Source organism: Mastomys coucha, unplaced genomic scaffold (genome assembly GCF_008632895.1).
Source record: "Mastomys coucha isolate ucsf_1 unplaced genomic scaffold, UCSF_Mcou_1 pScaffold2, whole genome shotgun sequence".
Classification (NCBI taxonomy): Eukaryota; Metazoa; Chordata; class Mammalia; order Rodentia; family Muridae; genus Mastomys; species Mastomys coucha.
Window position 1 is genome coordinate 23,098,039 of NW_022196902.1, and position 17,373 is coordinate 23,115,411.

Sequence of the window (17,373 nt, forward strand, 5' to 3'; positions counted from 1 at the left end):
CGAAGCCTGCGGAGGGGGTTCCACACCAGCAGGCGCTTAATGAACAGACCAGCTTATAAACACAGGCTAATCTCTCCCACATGAGCACCTGAGGAGGCTCACCAGTGACAACTGTTTAAATTTTCAAGGAAATTAATGACCTGTAACGAGGCAGCACTTATCAGGTTTAGAGTAGGATAGATAGAGAAGTTACCTCAGACCAAAAAAAAAAAAAAAAAAAAAAAAAAAAAAAAGTTTACAATCGTCCGTAAGTGCCTCATTCTGTGGCTTCATCCAGGGAACTTTTATTGACATGGTTTCTCTTATTAATGCTTGTGCTGGCAGAGAGCAGAACGACCCAGTTCAGTCTGTTCCTGATACTGGACTTCTAGGGTCGCTAATGAGCAGCTCCCTAGCCTTTGAGCACTAGGCACTTAAAACAATCACGACTGGAGCTGGTATCCTGACCCTTAGCAAAAATCCCCCAAAGACACATACACTGTTCTGTTCCACAAGGCATTTGTAATAGATCAACACAGCCTGGGGACTGTAGGGGTCTGGTGGAGAGCTGAGGAAGAGCAGGGCCACACTGGCAGGCAAATACAGCAGGAACAGGTAATTACACGCAGCTTGTCCAAGTAGCCAGAAGTGACTTTTAAAACAGATCTAGGGAAACTACACATGGCAAAGCTTACTGCTCTCCATCCCCACTTCACCATGCCTGACCCCTGCATCGCCACCATGCCTGTCTGCATCTCCTGTTTTGGAACTTCTATGCATCTCACGATGGAATCTCTGTCTTTGCAGTCTGTCCATGTGGGTCAGATGCATGCTGCCCCATTGTTATTACATCTCCCATTCCCTAGGACTAGGTAGCCTGAAGAGGCCTCCTTCCCAAGAGAATTTGGCTAGATCTAGTGTCATACAAATGGAGATGTCAAAGGGAAGAGAAACAGAGGAAGATGGGAAACAGACATGCTGGTCAGTAACTGGCACTAAAATAGGAGACGGGCAATGTCAGTCCCTAAATGACAACACGCTATCCTATGTCACCTGACATGATTGTTTCAGCAGACAGAAGGATGTATCACTATCAGCTTTGGCTTGCTTTGTTTTTATGGTTTAGGATGAGTTTTGTTTGAGTTTGGTTTCTTTTATAGGTGTTTTCTTCCAGGATTTATTATTATGATGTATTGTTGCATGTCATTAAGGAAAACAAAGTGAGAAAATTTGTTAATATTCATATAGAAATTATTTTTTAAGTTTATCAATTCTTTGTTAATTTCATATCATGCACCCCAATCCCACTCATCTCCCCATGCCTTCATATCTGCCCCTCTGCCCTTGCAATCTCCCACACACATAAAAAAAATAAAAGTAAAAACAAAAATAAAATGGGGAAAAATAACAAAAAAAATAAATAAAAAATAAAGTACAATTATCTCACTATGGAAGCTATGGTCTCTCACAGTATGTCCTACAGTATACACTTTTGTCCACATATCTTTACCTGCAAGTGTTCATTGCAATGACTCACTGGTGTGGTTCAAGGCCTCTGGCTTCTGCTACATTATCAATACCAGATCTACACTGGGACTCCTCTCAGATATCTTGCTGTTGACCTGTGTCGTGGGGATCGTGCATCTTTGGATCTGCAAGACTGGCCCTTTCATGTCATGGTCCAACAGTTCATACATGGGATAGATGTTGGAGTAGGCTAGCTCATGGCCCTAGATCTGAGCCCGAGTGGTGGCTGCATTGTTCAGTCCAAGCGGCTCTTCTTCATCTCTGCCAACAGGGCCAGCTCTCCCACTTTGCCCAGGTAACCAGTAGAGCCACCTCTCCTGTTTGTGACAGCCTTCAAGAGGTGAGACTTGTTCTCCCTCCCACTCCCAACATGAGGCCCAGCTCTCCTGCACCCATGCCACAAGGGCCAGCTCTCTAGCTCTGCCCCCGTTAGAGGCAGAGCCAGCTCCCCTGAGTGCTGCAGCCAGAGAGGGGTGGAGCCAGCTCACCTGCTCTCATGGCCTTGGGCCCAACCCATATAGAAATTATTATTAACAAAAAGTATTAATATCTTGGTTAACTGTTAATGTTCACAACAAGATCATTGAAAAAGTAACAAATCATATCTTTAGTAACTATACACTATACACTATACACTGGCCATAACACAGTTTATGTGATTATTTGTCTAAATTTTTATATTTTGGAAAGTATTTTCTATTTATTGAAATGATAATATGAAGTTTGTAATTTTGACTGGTAATTTCTTTGAGGTACCAATGAAAACCTATAATATAATTGAGGAGAATATAGAGACAATCTCTTTCCCCTTGTTCTTTGGTGGAAAAGATATAACTATTTTTGTTTTTCTGTAACTATAAACAAAAAAGTCCTATTTACAAGTTTCAGGCATTTAATGGAAGAAGCAAATATTAATCAAATTATTACACAAAAATTGTAACTCTTCATACTGGGACCACTCAGGAGGAAATGATGTAACCAAAGCATATGAAATAATTACCAAGTCAGAGGGGAAGCAAAGGCTGCCTCCAGAAGAGGAGGTCAAGTCGCAGCACAATGGTAACTAGGGGAAAACTGATAGGAAAGACTTCACGGAAGAGAATTTGTATGCAAAAACCTATGGGCAAAAGATACATGGCACCTGGAGGGGACTAAAGCCTTCAGCTGGGATGATGGTTCAGTGAAAAATATCTATAACATTTGGCTAGAGAGATAAATGGGTGTAACGCTTTGCAGGCCAGTGAATAGTTTGCTCTATGCGTGAAGGATAATGGGTGGCTGTTGAATACTTTATGTTAGACAGCTTTATATAATATAAGTTAACTTATGCTGAAGAATGGAAAGTAGAAGACAGGCGTTTTAGAGGCGCACTGTGTACAGAGATCAGTAGCTGAGAAGCTATGGCTATATGCCCAGTAGTTGATGACCTCAGCTCATAAAGGGGCTGGAGTGGGGGTGGAGAGATAGCTCAGCAGCTAAAGCACTTGCTGTTGTTCCGGAGGTCCTGTGTTCAATTTCCAGCAATTACATGATGGCAATGGGATTTGATTCCCTCTTCTGGTGTGCATGAAGACAGAACACTCATATGTATGTATACACATACATATGTGTATGTGTGTATGTGAGTGGGTGTGTGTGTGTGTGTAATAAATCCTTAAAAAGGAGGGGGCTGGAGTTATAATAGTAGAGTTGGAGAAAAGTTATGCATTATTTTAGTTTTTAAATATATATAATTTTATATTTGATGTGTTTATAAAAAGATAAAAAGAGGAGGAATATGTCCTACGGGGGTATAGTCAGTTATGGAGGAAGAAGATATCTCAGCAGGCCCATGCCAAGGCATCCCTTTCCCCTGAAGGACCAGCCCTAAGACAATATAGTATTGAACAGAGTTTATTCAGGGCATGGGAAGGAGAGTTAAGAAGGAAGTAGAGGCAGAGAAAGGCAGAGAGAGAGAGTAGAAGAATAGAGGCTGGTCATGAGCACATAGAGAGAGGGGGGAGGAAGGGAATGGGGAAGGAATGAAGGGACAGGGACCAAGAAAGTAAGAGAAAAAGCAAGAGAGAAGCAAGAAAGTAGCCCTTTTTATAGTGGGTCAGGTCTACCTGGCTGTTGACAGGTACCTGTGGGGTGGAGTTTAGACAGAACACTAACAATATTAACTATATATTTATCTTTAATATATTAATAATATAATATTAATTAATATTATATAATATTAACATAATATAAATCACTTATACACTAATATATACATTTAATAATATGAATATATTATGCAGAATACAAAAATATAAATACCATATATAAAATAGATATGTAATTCAAATATAGACATTTAAACAACATAGATATTAAAACTATAGAGATATCTTTATGGTTATGAGTACTTGCTGATCTTGCAGAAGGCAAAGATTTGCTTTCCATCACCAAAGTGGTATCCTGTAGTCATCTCTAGGGTTAATTCCAGGAGCTCAAATGCCCATCCCCTACAGGCAAGTACCACACATGGTATATATAAATGCATTCAGGCAAACACTCATACACATAAAGTCAAAATAAATTATATATATATATGAAGCTTTTTATAGTATTAAAGATATATTAGTTCATCTCTTCTGGTATGAACAAAAAAAGGAGAGATCATCTAAAGGCGTTAAGTACCTTAAAAACCTTCATATAAGGTTAAAAGCAGTAAACTTGAATATTCTATGACTGGAATCACGTAAAAAAAATACAAAAAAATAAAACCTTACCTACCCCGCAAGACTGACTAGTCTATTGGCTCTAGTGATACAAAGCACAAGAAAGTGTTTATATTATGTTCTGAGTATGAAGAGGAAAGGGGATTGTGGGAGTTTGGACAAATCATTAATAGATACATTACTTGGCGGTGGTAGAAAGTGGGTGGCTGGCTGACCGGGGCCACTGAGCACCTCCTTTGCAAGGTCTTGTGGCAGTGGTAGAAAGTGGGTGGCGGACTGATCTGGGCCACTGAGCACCTCCTTTGCAAGGTCTTGTGCCTGCCTCTTTCTGCTTCCATCCTCTCCTCCATTCTTCTATCTTCTATTCTACTCCCTCCCCAATCCGGTTCCTGTCTCCTGCTCTCCCAGCTTTTCCACCTAGCCTTCATATGTTGAGTAGTTTTCCCTTGAAATAAGCTGTCACTATGTCCCTCAACACTTCAGACCCATAGCCGGAAAACCATGGGATGAACTCTCCAAACCCATCAGCTGGGATAACGTTTCCTTCTTAATATTGTCTCTCTTAGGAAATTTTCACAGTTCAAAAAAGTAACACAGCACAATGTCCTCTTTTGACAGTGATTGATAATCTTTTAAACACACAGAGACATTTCATATCTCACTTAAAACGTTTACCTAGTTCACCATTCTTTGAATAAAGATGGAAATATTCACTAGTCTGTAAAGCTACCATCTTCTAGCCTAATTTTATACATCTCTTACATTAGGTGTCCTGGAACAACAAACTGTCTCTACATACAATCTTGCTAAATGATGGAAGTTCTTTTTTTAAAAATTTATTTATTTATTATATGTAAGTACACTATAGCTGTCTTCAGACACCCAGAAGAGGGTACCAGATCTTATTACAGATGGTTGTGAGCCACCATGTGGTTGCTAGGATTTGAACTCAGGACCTCTGGGTTCTCTTAACCGCTGAGCCATCTCTCCAGCCCATGATGGAAGTTCGTTAAATACAGCGACCACCACTGTTTGTCAGCATCTATCTTCTGAAATGTGCATGGGCCTCATAGAACCTAAGCCTAAGGGAAGACTTAGCTACATCATTAGTTTTTTTCTTTAGATGTTTAGCTTTAGCTGTAGAAATGGCATGGTGGGTGGGGAAAAAGTAGATGTTAATGAGCCAGATGGAAGCACCTACCACAAAGTACCATGGATTAGGATTTGTGGTGAATTTGGTACAAAGGGTGAGAATAAACCAAGTAGCAAATGAACTCTTAAATTTTTGCTTTGCAGCTTCATGGAGGATAAACATCTTTAATGGAGTTTAACTTGAGAGTAACGAATGGGAGTTTTGTTTTGATCACATTAAAACTGAGGTAGCCTCAAGACAGCCAAGAGAAGATGTCAGATGAGCAGTTGCATATCCAAGGGAAGGTCTTGTTTAGGCATAAATTTATGACTCATGTGCTGATAATTAAAGTCATGTTGTAGTAGTTTTCTATTGCTACAACACAAGTTACCAAAAACTGAGCCACTTAAAACAATACATCTACTATGTGAGTTACTGTGGCTCAGAACTCCAGGCAGGGGTGGCCTATCTCCTTTGCTCAGGGATTCATTCAGTGACCAAGTGTCAATATAACTCAGGGTTTAAGATCTTTTCCTATGCTCATTAGTTGCTGGAAGAATTATATTTTTTTAAAGATTTATTTATTGCTATATGTAAGCACACTTTAGCTGTCTTCAGACACACCAGAAGAGGGAGTCAGATCTCATTATGGATGGTTGTGAGCCACCATGTGGTTGCTGGGATTTGAACTCAGGACCTTTGGAAGAGCAGTCAGTGCTCTTAACCACTGAGCCATCTCTCCAGCCCCAAGAATTATATTTTAGGGTATCACAGTACTAAAACTCTGAGACTCTGAATGAAACCTTCATTCTCTTCGCAGTGGCCCTTTGCAGAACCTGCCAGTTCACTTTACCAGCTCAACAAGTGTTTTCAATTTCATCAGCATGAAGGATGTTCACTTGAAAGCTCAGGACTCTCTTTTCATTCAGTTAGGCAAAAACTAGGAAAAATCTCACTTTGATTAACTGAGGTTAATGTTAACATCCTCAATCTTATGTGGAAATGCTTTCAACTTTTCTACTACGTGAAACTTACTATTGGGAGTGAAATCATATCATGTTTGAGTCCCAAGTGCAATAATAGGAGAGAAAGATACATCACATGTTCACCAGTGAGGAGCAGTCTTAAAACTGACCTTAGCCTTTTGTTTATAACATGTATCCAAAAGGTGAGAGATTATGTGAAAATGGTGACCAGAAAATAGTAATACAACATGGAGCCTCAGAAAACAAGAATCTCTCTTGCAAGGGCATATAAATGTCTGAAATTAAGACAGTGATGGGAGCTTCATTATTTTTATTTTTATAAGTGAAAGTCCAGTAGTAATCATAATACACCCAAGTACTTCAAATATTTTTTCTATTTCAATCTACCTAAACCAATAAAAATTTGATAGAGTCTGAGAACATTAATATCATTTTAGGCTCTTATTTATAAGAGCCAGAAACTGGAAACAACCCAGATGTCCCTCAACAGAGGAATGAATACAGAAATTGTGGTACATTTATACAATGGAGTACTACTCAGCTATTAAAAACAATAAATTTATGAAATTCTTGGGGAAATGGATGGACCTGGAGAATATCATCCTGAGTGAGGTAACCCAATCTCAAAAGAACACACACGGTATTCATTCTCTGATAAGTGGATCTTAGCCCAGAAAATCGGAATACAGGAGGTACAATCCACAAACCACAAGAAACTCAAGAAGAAGGAAGACCAAAGTGAGGATACTTAGTTCCTTCTTAAAAGGGGAAACAAAGTACCCATGGAAGGAGTTGTTGAGGCTAACCATGGAGCAGAGACTAAAGGAAGGACAATTCAGAGACTGCTTCATCTGGGAATCCTTCCCATATTCAATCATCAAATCTAGATACTATTGTGGATGCTCACAAGTGCTGGATGACAGGAGCCTGAGATAGCTGTCTCCTGAGAGGCTATGACAGTGCCCGACTAATACAGATGTAGACGCTCACAGCCATGCATTGGACTGAGTACAGGCTCCCCAATAAAGGAGCTAGAGAAAGGACCCAAGGAGCTGAAGGGTTTGCAGCCCCTTAGGAGGAACAACAATATGAACTAACTAGTACCCTCAGAGCTCCCAGGGACTAAAACTCCAACCAAAGAGTACACATGGGGGGACTCATGGCTCCAGCAGCATATGTATAGCAGAAGATGGCCAAGCTGGTCATCAGTGGGAGGAGAGGACCTTGGCCCTGTGAAGGTTCTATGTCCCAGTGTAGGGGAATGCCAGGGCCAGTAAACAGGAAGGGGTGGGATGGTGAGCAGGGGGAGTAGGGAGGGAGCAGGGGATTGTTATAATTTTTGTTTTATTTTATTTTATTTTTTGTCTTATTTTATTTTATTTTTATTTTTGGGGGGAGGGAGGGGGACCTGGGAAAGGAGATATTGTAAATAAAAAAACCTCTAATAAAAAAATAGTAATATTTTAGGCTCATATTACCATAGAATCTAAAATGGAATAAATACAAAATTAAAGATTAGAAATAGTCTAGTAAAATGTTCTCACTTTATTAATGATAATACTAACAATAATGGCTTTGACAAAGACAATCAAACAATGAATGGCCCACAACCTACCTCACTCTTACATCCCACACTGATTTCTTTGACTAAGTCTATGCTGAGACTAAAGTGTGTCACAAGGTTTTACCCAGAAAATTATCATCAGCTTATTCAGCATATCCTTCTTTTGTCTATATTTTAGGGTATGATGAGGACATCTGAGGTCTTTGAGAAACAATCTTTACAAAGCCTGAGAATGATGAAAAGTCCTCGTGATTTGTAGTAGTCTTCAAGTTGCTTCTGTGCTCTAAATTGGTCATTTGAAAAGACTGAAGATCCATTTCTTATTGTTCCAAAATGTGTGTGTTTTGTATAACTCTTCTAAAAGTCTATAAGTATTAGTGTGATAATATGTTCCTCCATTCAGTAGAAGAATGTTGTCTCCATTTCCACTAAAAAAGATTTAGACCATGTTGTAAATGATCTGTCTGACTTTTTTCCCAACTCTTTTAGATATTATATATATATACATATACATATATATATATGTATATATATATACATATATATATACATATATATATATATAGGCATCCAAAAACTGTTTGTTCTCACCCTGCTATGTTCATTGGCTTTGGAAACAAATAAAAGTAGATATGAACCCAGTATCTATTTTGTGCCATCTTTATTGTTACTTACATTAGCCATATTTTGAGTTCAATTGGAAGAGATTTTGTATGTTTTGAATGAGTTTATTATTTATACCACAAACCAAAAGAAAAGAAAAAATAGAAAATAATAGGCAGATAAGTATGCAGGTAGGTAGGCATGTAGCTAACAATAATAGTAACAACAATCATCATCATCATCATCTTCAAATTGAGTCCTCAAAATATCCAGCAGAAACTGACTGTGAAAGCTAGCTGGAGCTCCCCAATGAAAGTCTATTTCCTCTTAGGTATAGCTAACAAGAAAAGAACAAAGAGAAATGAGCAAAAACAGCATCATCACATAGGTGCTCACAACATCCCAAGGAACCCAACTGAGGGAATCTGAGGCAGTCAGGTGGAGGTTCCACTTGATCTTTCTCCCCATAGTTAAGCTTCCAGCTTCTCTTTCCTCCACAGACAATTTTATATCATGGGATAAACAAGATAATATTTATTGGAAATGATTTTTCTCTTAACTGTCCTCAAGGACAAGATAATTTTATTCTTGGAATGTTTTTTCTCTTCCCCTTCTTACAGAGTAGAGACCAGTCCACCCAAAGACAAGAGGCTTTGGAGAATACTTTGAGACAAAAATGTTTAACTCTGGCTTTGGAGGATAGCCCTACATGTAGAGCCGGCTTCTCAGTGAGTTCTAAAGTAACATAATGTACACCACAGTATCCAGTAAATGGGTCCATGAAAATTACCTCCTTAAGCCTCAGCTCCACCTCTTAAATGCCTATATGACTCATCAACTTCTACTGCTTTCATGAAAACAATAAGACATGTAAGTATGCTCACTATCATAGAATTCCCAACATTCCCATGCATCCTTCCATTAACCCCACTCTACCCTATGTTACACTTATGACATTATGTTATGTTATTTTGGAAGTAACAAAAGTAGCCCCATCTTTATTTGCATTTTTACATACTTTATGTTCATATTTGTTATTCTATTTTATTAAGAATATGCTCTTTTACATAATATAATATAATATTAGTAGTGTCCAAAAGAATTCTACACACCTGAGAAATATTGTATATTAGCATTAATCATCGTCCTCTTACTAAGATTCTTGCTTGAGAGTAGAATTTGAGGAGTAAAAGAAAATCCTTTTAGAAAAATAATACAAAAAGGACCCATACTAGGAGTACATAGTCTGGGAATACCACCAGGTGGCTGAGAACTCTGTCCTCGCGGACAGTATGTTTCCTTTCCGTTACCTTCCTCCTCACTGGGATCATGAGATACACTAGTAAAAACTGCCCTAGTTTGTGCTTTACACACAATGATGTGCTTCCTACTTTTTAGCCGGGTCATTGTTCAACAATCCTTGTTCTATGCTGCCTGTATTTTTCTGTTTTCAGTCTTAAGTGGCCTGATTTCATTTCCTTCTGGGAGTCAGGAAATGTGCCTTTCTATTTCTTTTAGTTTAAATTTAGTGTTCACTTTATGGACTTTATCTTCAGATTTTTCACTGGTGACAGTCAATAGAACTACACCACCTTACAATTTAGCCATATGGTATCACTTGTTAATTTCTGCACTTTCTGGTAACAGGAACAGACCTCAGTTCTTCATTACTATGGCAAGTTGAGTTTAAGCACAATGACCATGAGAAAGCAGTCTTGAATTGCCACAACAAATGTATACTAGATATTTAATAGACACTTTTTAACTATACAACACAGATCACCAAATGAAACTGGCTTGGCCAGGAAGGATTTTTCAGCACATGCTCATAAAGTCCAAGTATTATTAGGAATTGAAAAAAGAGCTAAAGAAAAATACAACTCAAACCTTCATTAACTAAAACTAGTAAGCCAGTGCCTGCTTTACCTGCCCTGTCCTCTTTATGTGCGTTTCTGCTGGTTTGCTAATGGTTCTGTCCCAGCATAATCTTTATCTTCTTGTTCCTTTATCTCTTGTCAGCTCCATGACCCAGATAAAATGAATTTTCATTTCCACCTAAAAATAGAGTGATTCACAAGAATCCGACCTTTGACTTGGAAATATCATTTTATATTAGAAAATTTAGTAAAGCAGTTGGTCTTGGGTTCAGTTCTATGAACACTCATTCATAAAGGCACAGAACCATGAAAGGAAGCCCTATGAGAATCATAAATTGGGAAGTAGAGAGTTTAAAATTACAAATAAAGGAAGAATCCCACTGGGCCAACAAGAACATTTCTTTCAGTATAGATATTAAACAAATATTTTTAAAGTTAGCATTAAATTATATGGCATGAGGTCTCAAGTTTCTCCAACCAACTATGATACTTGAACAACACAAGTATACTTGAACAAAAGATACTGATTCAATTTATAGTCTATGTTCCTCAAAGAAACAATTTCTACCTTGTTAGAGTCAAGAGATCAGTGTGGGCATTATTCAAATCAAAGTTCAGCTGAAGGCAAAGTTTTGTTAAATTGATGAATTTTTCATAAGGAAGTGGCTAGCAGTAAGATATTCTCTGGTAGACAAAGTACCCAAAAGTACAGTTGTGTGCTTTTAGGGAAGCCAGTACTTTGGCATAGATATGAGACTCAAAGGAAGATAAAGAGTCAAATAAATATAGGGGTGCTATACTTAATAAATACCCTGCAGAATGAAATTAGCATTTCCACCAATACTAGGAGCAAACATGAGACATTTGCTTATTAGCTGATCGGGGACAGGCTGGCTTCCCATGCTGCTTGGCACACAGCAGCACTTTGCTTCTAACCATATTGGAGCAGCCACTGCCACTTGAAGTCAACACATGCTGAGCACTTTGATATCACCTAGGACGTTGATAGAAATGTGGAGTCTCTGTTCCCTACTCAACTTGCCAGACCAGAATCAGCAGGTTAACTGATCCCTGGGGTTACAGCAAAGACCCCACACATACCAAATTTGAGGTACAGTAACAGAATAAAACAATGCAAGTAGCAAGAATTCAAAAGCAGACTAGGCTCTTAGTCAAGCCATCTAGGAGAAATCACTGGACAAAGATTTTGTCAGGCAAGAAAGGAATAATCCAGTGAATCACATTTTCTAAGTTAGTAGTAGACATATTTAAGATTTTAGTTTTAGTTGTGATTGTGCATGTGTCTTATGTGGTTTGTATTTGCTTATTTATTTCTTTGTTTTGTTGCTGTTGTTTTATTGATTGATCTATATATTTTTAAAACTGGATCTCACGATGTAGCCTTGACCAGCCTGAAACTCACTATGTAGACTAGGTTGGCCTTAAATTCACAGAGATCTGGTGAGTTTTCCCTTCTTAGTACTAAGTACCTGTACCTGTGTGGTTTTGTACTTGTGTATATAGTGCCCATTCAGACCAGAGAGGGCATCAGATCCCCAGGAAATGGACTTATAGTCAGTTGTGAGCCACCCAACCTGGGTGCTGAGAACAGAGCCCTGATTTTCTGCAAGAGCAGCGTGATGGTTTATATATGCTTGGGCAGGGAATGGCACTATTAGAACATGTAGCCCTGTTGGAATAGGTGTGTCACTGTGGGTGTGGGCTTTAAGACCCTCATCCTAGCTGCCTGGAAGACAGTATTCTGCTAGCAGCCTTCAGATGAAGATGTAGAACTCTCAGCTCCTCTTATACCATGCCCATCTGGATGCTGCCATGTTCCTGCCTTGATGATAATGGACTGAACCTCTGAACCTGTAAGCCAGCCCCAATTAATGCCTTTCTTATAAGAGTTGCCTTGGTCGTGGTGTCTGTTCACACAGTAAAACTCTAATTAACTAGGACAAGCAGTAAGTGCTCTTAACTGTTGAGCTATCTCTCTATGTTGTGGATTGCTGTCTATTTTTTAATGCTCTCTCAGGGGTGCTTGTTTTCAGGGGTGAGGTCAGGTGAGATTTTAATTTATCAGATAAGGCTAGAGCCTGTGATTGGACAGTAGAGGGAGAGGGCGGAGCTGAAAGTTTTAGAGAGGGGAAGGAGGAAGAAGGAGAGATAGACAAGGAGAAAGATGATGAGAAGGAGAACAGGGGAGACAAGATTGAAACAGAAGGAGAAGAAGATGGAGCTGACACACATGGTCTGGAGAAGCCACAGTAGATAGAGATTTCATAGATGGGCAATAAAATAATGTAAGGTACATTTATCCAAGCTAGGTATGTAGCTTATGTTTATATCAATTTAGCTTTGTGTTCTTTGTGTGGACATTTTGGGGTTGAAGATTTACTCTTATAAATATGGCTGGTACATTACAAGTCTCTAGTGTTATCAATATACGTGGCTAAGGGATTCTGAGTGAGTGGTAACTGACTTTATGCAGGATAGCCACAGGAGGGGTGGTGGATTGCCTGGGGAGTGCAAGTAGTTTGGCGCAAGCTAGCCAGGACCCATGTGGGGTGGTCGAGACCTCGATGCTGGTGCCTAGCCAGTTTAGCATGGTTTGATTTTTAAAATAACATGCTACATCTTTAGATCCTAGCTTGTAAATTTTGTAAATTTTGAAAGGCAGAGTTCTAAACAAAAATAGATTCTTTAAAGAATAGCTGTAGCCAGTATTAACAAAATTACATTTATGTGATAAAACACCTAAAATCTGGCAATAGAATGATAATAGGCAACAGGTGACAATATCTTTGAGAGTGTGTTTGTTGCCCTGGATGGAGGTTCTTACAGATGCATGCATATTTAAGTCTGTCAGATGTATGTGTCTGAGATCTCTGTCATCTGCCTTTTTGTCTATCCTACCCTACCTCTAGGGTGTTCTCTACAATTCTGTCATCTGAGACATGGCCTCAAAGTCTTCTTGCCAAGAAGAAATGAAGGGATATTCAGATGAATTATACTGTGTCTGTACATATGTTTTAACATTCCAGAAAAAATTATAGAGATTTCTTAAATAAAAAAACTATTTAGGTGGAAGTTATAAAAGTCAAAATTGTATAAAAAGTAATTTTTCTTTAAAAAGAGTCTTTGTTGTCCATCTCTTTCACACAGACAAGACTTTGGAGACTGGATAATTTACAGAGAAGTAAACTTTATCATTATGGCTCATGAGACCCAGGTCAATGTCTTCGTAGACCATAGTGAAGGCTATGTGATGGCAAAAACCAGACAGGCAAGAAGATATTTACTAAATACAAAACCAAAGAGAACCTTCACTTAGAAGTAATTCAGCACTAGAAAGTGAGATTTATTTGCTCTTACCACAAAAAAAAAAAGACATTAATCCTTTCATGGTGGCAGAGCTTCCCAAAAGCCAACAACTTAACATCTCCGCTTAAACATCTCAGCTCTCAACATCATGGCTCTGGGCAAAGCTTTAGCACCAGTTTTGATGAGAACTAGCACATTCAAATTATAGCACTCTATTACCTTTAAAAATATATTTGGGAATCTAGCAGAACAATCATTTGACATATGGTCCTCTAAAAATATCCTAAACTGGGAGTGGTAACATAGACCTGTGATCTCAGCATTTGGGATACTGAGGCAGAAGGACCATGTGTTCAGTGCCAGCTAGAGATACAAAGTATGACTACTTTTTATAAGACAAAGGGATAAGGAGTCATCTATATTACTTTATAGCACTTGTTCCTTTAAGGCTCAAGAAATATCACAGAAAAGGTAGAAGAAGCATCGTAAGAGCATCAGAGAGTTTAAGGGCAAAATATGACAGGATCATTGAACACATGAGCTCACAGAAACTATGGATGTTTGCATTAGACCTGCACAGGATTAAGCCAGTGAACATTTCAGCACAGGTGGCTTAGAGGCACTTGAGTCTTATTCCTAGCTGAGGACAGTTAATGGATACTAGGGAAGAGGAAGTCAGTTCTCTTTAGGAGTGTCCTCTCTGGTAGGGTGACCATGCTCCAGTGAATCGCTCCACCCCCAACATGTATGAGCAGCACTAGTAAGACTCAGTGGGTTCTTTCTAAAATAAAAAATTTAAATAGGAAATGAAGTGAGAATGGGACATGGAGATGAAGATTTGAGAGGAGTTAGAGGTGAGGAAGGAACATGAATGTGAGCAAATACATTGTATGCATGTGTGACTTTCTCGAGGAATAAGCTTAAGATAATATATGATAAAAAGAAAAATATATGCAAAATAAGTAAATAAATAAAATGCTTTTTTGCCAGGGAGTGATGGCACACGCCTTTAATTCCTTTAATCCCAGCACTTAGGAGGCAGAGGCAGGTGGATTTCTGAGTTCGAGGCCAGCCTGGTCTACAGAGTGAGTTCCAGGACAGCCAGCGCTACACAGAGAAACCCTGTCTCAAGAAAAAAAAATGCTTTTTGCTTCATGGATTTGTAGAAAATAAGAAATAAATGATTGGGTATTTTTATTGCATTTTTCTCTCTATACAAGCACGCTATTTCAACCTCATGCAACTGTTCAAACTTACACCAACATCTAAATACACTTAAAATTCACTACTGATTGCAATCATTAAAGTTTTCTGTCATTTATTTAAAAACAATATATATTAAGCAGCCTTTAGGGATGGAGTTGCTTCTGAATTTTTTAAGGGTCTGCGTAAGTTGAATGAGGAATGTAAAAATAAAAAGAATCTAAAAATATCAATATTTTGCACACACAATCACAAACCTTGTCTTTACTACAGTCCTGTCAGGAAATCAGTTGATTTAAGTAACTGGCCCTGCCCTACCTGCTGACTATACTCTGGCTCAGCTAGTATTAATAATGCTGTAGGCAAAGCCCCAATGTATAATTTTATGCCTTTGTCAGTACACAGTACCTCCCAACGTTTGCATAAATTTCTGATGGACACAAAGAATTGTATAATGAATTTCTATCAACACTGAAGGAAATGCAATTTGTCCACCACAGGACAAGTTTGAGCTCCTGCCAACCTGTCATATTCCACTATTCCTGGTCTACAGAACCAAGATCTAATACAGTAGAACATACATAGAGGCACAAACGATGAAGTTAAGCTTTCCACCTTACGTCTACCCAAGGAATGGGGCAAAGCTACATAGTCCTACATAAAAAAGCAACCGTGTTGGTAGGCTAATTTGAAAGACTTGTAGTCCTTCTCACGTTTATCCTTTCCCCACAGTTGTAGGAGAAAACCACACCCTAACCACAGAATCTAGTCCAGAATTCTCTTATCAAACTGGCAGGCTCTCCAACATGCAGACGAAGGCTTTGCCACTTCCTTCACACCTACACACAGTAACAGCTGTGCTGATATGCTTGGCACCTGCCACAGAATTGGAGAGGTTTCAGAGGAAGACCAAAGAACAGTGCGTTTGAGTTGGCTGACTAGAAGAAAACATGGTAGCACATGACAGCTATAGCAGGAAGAAACATTATCACATGGCAACTTTCTTAAATTGTCACTGGTTCCTTCAGTACCAGTAGTGTATAAAAATATTAAAAGTTAACAGCAACACAAGCTTGAGAGTGGAGAAAAACTTTGAAGCTTGAAATGGTGGATCTTTTTTTTATTATTATTATTAGATATTTTCTTTATTTATATGTCATATGATTTTTCCTTTCCCAGTTTCCCCTCCAAAAAACAAACAAACAAACAAAAACAAACAACAAGAACAAACCCCTGTTGCCTGCCCCCTCCCTATGCCTGCCACCCCACCCTCTCCCACTTATTGGCCCTGGCATTCCCCTACACTGGGGCACAGAACCTTCACAGGGCCTAGGTCCTCTCCTCCCATTGATGATCGAATTTGCAATCCTCTACAATACACATGCTGCCAGAACAATCAGACCCACCATGTATACTCCTTGGCTGGTGGTTGAGTCCCTGGGAGCTCTGAGGGTACTAGTTAGTTCATATTGTTGTTCCTCCTAAGGGGCTGTAAACCCTTCAGCTCCTTTGGTCCTTTCTCTAACTCCTTCATTGTGGACCGTGTACTCAGTTCAATGGATGGCTGTGAGCCTCTACATCTGTATTAGTCAGGTACTGTCAGAGCCTCTTGACAGCAATATTAGGCTGGCTTGTCCTTTCTTCAGTCTCTGCTCCATAGTTAGTCTCTGCAACTCCTTCCATGGGTATTTTGTTCCCCCTTTTAAGAAGGAATGAAATGGGTGGATTGTTTCTTAACTACTTATTGAGCTAGCTGCTCAATTTTAATTATGATTACTGCTTTACAAACTCATTATAGTAAATCTTTAACATACTGATATTCTAAATAATTATTATTTCCATCACCCAGAGATAACTATATTGCATTAACAGCTTTTAATGTCAGTATTCATAGATTTTTCTAATATATCATTGTATATATTGTAATATCATTTTAATGTTTAAGACACACAAGTTAATTTTTTTAAAATAAAGAGTACTTTATTAATATAAAAATATTTATAATGCAAATTTGTAAAAAAAAAAAACCAGAATATATAATAGAACTATGGATAAAGTATGGAAATAGAAAACATTATAAAAAATCTGTTTAATCTCATTAAGAGAAATACAAATTAAATAATGTGAAATAGCTTCGCTCATCTACTAGAGACTTGAACAACGATGAGTGAGGATGATGTTCATGACATAAAGTGGTGGAAATTGAGATTTCGTTGGGTGCGATGCACCTATTTTTTTCAAAAGTTTTTAGATGTACACATTAATGTAACAATTTGATTTTAGGAATTTACTCCATATCCTGCTACAAGCATGTCAACAATATAGGAAATGATGGAATTTCCTCTCTATAGTAGAAAGCCATGCTTGTTCCTATGGCCATGAGAAGATGATCATGGGCTGTATAGGAGATGATGGCATTTCCTCTCTATAGTAGAAAGCCATGCTTGATCCTATGGCCATGAGAAGATGC